Source organism: Globicephala melas, chromosome 1, assembly GCF_963455315.2.
Source record: "Globicephala melas chromosome 1, mGloMel1.2, whole genome shotgun sequence".
Lineage (NCBI taxonomy): Eukaryota > Metazoa > Chordata > Mammalia > Artiodactyla > Delphinidae > Globicephala > Globicephala melas.
Window position 1 is genome coordinate 115,373,472 of NC_083314.1, and position 3,490 is coordinate 115,376,961.

General features: G+C 31.6%; 1 pseudogene; it reads left to right on the forward strand.

The window, feature by feature from the left end:
• The first annotated feature begins 2,662 nt into the window (after positions 1–2,662).
• On the forward strand, positions 2,663–2,791 carry LOC115858410 (U4 spliceosomal RNA; annotated as a pseudogene).
• The last annotated feature ends 699 nt before the right edge of the window (positions 2,792–3,490 follow it).

Sequence of the window (3,490 nt, forward strand, 5' to 3'; positions counted from 1 at the left end):
ATAATCTCTTTAAATATGATGTACAGAGAGATATGAGAGGTTAGAGATCCAAAGCATGATAAGGATTTAGCATGCTTCCATCTGAGGATGAAAAACCACATGGCAAGGAAGGTGGGTGGTCTCTAGAAGCTGAAGCAGATGACAGCAAAAAGGACACAAAGACTTCAGTTCTATGACAACAAAAACTGAATTCTGAAGATAATGAGAATAAACTTATGAGTAGAATTTTTTTCAGAGCCTCCAGAAGATTTGCCTGACCAATCTTGTGATTTTGACTTTACAATACCTCGAGCAGAGATCCCAGCAATGTCATGTTGAACTTCTGACCTTCATTGAGGCAATAATTGGTATTATCTTAAGTTGCAATGTTTGCTGTCATTTGTTTTGCAGTAATAAACATTAATACAAAAATTGTAGAAGTACAATGAAATAACCCCTAAGAATCAGTAGAAAAGAAGTTATAAAAATGACAAAATAACTTAATAAATAAGGATAGTTAGAAATGAGAACATATATAAAGCTAGTTATTTGAACACTATAATTAAATATACAAACCTCTGAAAGATAATCATGAAAAAGTGTGTGAAAATAGTAATTCACAATATTAGGAACGTGAAAAAAGATAAAACTTCAGACACAGAAAAATTATTTTTCAGATTAATTATGTACATGAAATCATGATCATGAAATTTAAGCACTCAATGAAATAGCAAAATTTTTGTTACAAAATTAAATTGTTACATTGACCAGAGAAATTCCTCAAATCATTTCCTGACCCAGATGGTTTCATAGATGAATTTGTACAAACTTATAAAAATACACAATTTATTTGATTTTCAATCTTTTCCAAGGTACAGAGAAATAAGAGAAATTTCCCAATTCATTTTATGAAGTTAATATGATGCTGCTACCAACTCCTAACAAACATTATATAAATAGAATAAAACAAAAATGACACAACAACATACAAAGAAATTCACTTTATGGATATAGATGAATGATACATACAGTAGTAGTGAATCAAATATAACAGAATATTACATTTATAAAATACCATTATAAAGAGAAGTTCTCTGTGAGAACTCAAGAGATTTTCATTACTAGAAAGTAAATTACCATAACCAATCATTACATGGGAGAAGGGGAGAACCTTGATGATTTTTATGATGGAAGCTAAAAGACTTCACCAATTGAATTCAATTTCTGATAGAAAAGAAATATTTCCTTATTAAATAGTATCATGATATATTTTTTCTTCAACAAGTACAGGGGAAACTTTCAAGCCAAGCCTGGTTGGAGTTGCAATGTGAATTTTTAGAATATTTTCCCATTTTAAAAACAGTAAGAATGATAAATGAAGTAGTGGAGTAAAAGGAGTTAAAAGGTCTATGGTTTATGCAGTAGCAAGAAAGTGGTAAAATAACTTGTTTTAGCCTGTAATAAGTATAGGATGAGTTCTGTAATCTCTAGGGAAGTCACTAGAAATAGTTACAGAATATATAACTAAAGAGTTCATTTAAGAAAAAAAAAATATTTTGCTAAATCAAAAGTCAGAAAGAAAACAGTAAAAAAGAAACATTGTAGGATGGCAGACATAAATACAGCTATATCAATTAATACATTAAATGTAAATAGGTTAAATTCATCAAGTAAAAGACTAAGATGGTGAAGGTAAAAAGCAACTATATTACTCAGCCATGAAATGAAATGAAATTGAATTATCTGTAGTGAGGTGGATGGACCTAGAGTCTGTCATACAAAATGAAGTAAGTCAGAAAGAGAAAAACAAATACCGTATGCTAATGCATATATACGGAATTTTTTTAAAAAAGAAAAAAAAATGGTACTGATGAACCTAGTTGCAGGGCAGGAATAAAGAGGTAGACATAGAGAATGGAGTTGATGACATGGGGTGGAGGGTGAAGCTGCAGTGAAGTGAGAGTAGCATCGACATATATACATTACCAAATGTAAAATAGTTGACTGGTGGGAAGCAGCAGCATAGCACAGGGAGATCAGCTCAGTGCTTTGCAATGACCTAGAGGGGTGGGATAGGGAGGATGGGAGGGAGGCTCAAGAGGGAGGGGATATGGGGACATGTGTATGCATGTGACTGATTTGCTTTGTTGTACAACAGAAACCAACACAGTATTGTGAAGCAATTATATTCCAATAAAGATCTATTAAAAAAAACTATATATTGCTTATGAGACATACTTTATGTATAAGAACACAAAATAGTTGAAAGAGAAATGTTGGAAAATGATAGCATGAAACATTGACAAAGAGAAAATTGGTGTTGCTATACAAATATAAGACAAAATAGACCTCAGGGTAAGAGCACTACTAGAGATAAGAGGGCCATATTAAAATATTTAAAAATCAATTCAATAGGAAGATATTACAATCTCAAATATCATAAATTCATATTACAGAACAAAAAGGAGAAAAGAGGAAATCCACAATCATTTAACACACTTCCTTCTATAACTGACAGAAGAAATGTGCATACAAAAAATTAGAAGATATAAACAATTATATTTTTAAACACAATCTAATTGATATGTAGAGAACATTTCACTGAGAACAACAGAATATATATTTTTAAGTACACATGTATAAAATTTACCCATATACTAGGCCGAAAAGAAAGCCTCAACATAGCTTTGTGCAGTGGCAGTATAGTAGACAATGAGGCTTATCCGACGCACAATTATTGCTAATTGAAAGCCTCAACATAATCCAAAAACTTGAAATTATCCAGTTATGTTTTTTGATGAGAGTGGAATTTATCTAGAAATCAATAATGAAAATAGAATCAGAAAAACCCAACTGCCTGATATGAAATAATACATTTCTAAATAATTCAAGGTACAAATAGGAAATAAAAACAGAAAATATTTTGAAGCAACTAACAATAAATATCTGAAACAACAAAACATGCGTGGTGTAGTACTTTTCATTTTCAGCCAAGGTGGTATAGCAAGACCAAATCTATGCTCTTCTTCAACAACAAAGGAAAGAGGAGGAAATACGAAACAACATTCCAGACATTGGAAAACAGTGAAGAAATGCAAGCCATATGACGAGGATAACAAACAAGGTGACCTGTACACTTACAGGAACTGACTCCTAGAAGCATGTCTAGCCTGCAATGCCAGAGAGAGAACCCAGATTTAAGGGCTTGCAGAACTGAGGGGCCAAAGAAGGGAGTTGGGGAGGCCACAGCAGTAAGAATTTGTAGAGAAGTTATATTCTCATACTACATTTTAACTATTTGTTATGGTGTGTGATGAAATAAGAACAAAAATGTTGACTAAAATTTAGAAATGTATTCATGCAGTTTACATTAGATAAATAAGGAAGTAAGAAGCAAGTTCATTTATTACATCAAAAAATTTAAATATTGATTTGCATGGTGATGGTTAAAAATGTGCAAAAACTATATTTGAGATAAGAGTTTTTTACACATAACTTTTTGCTTAGTTAC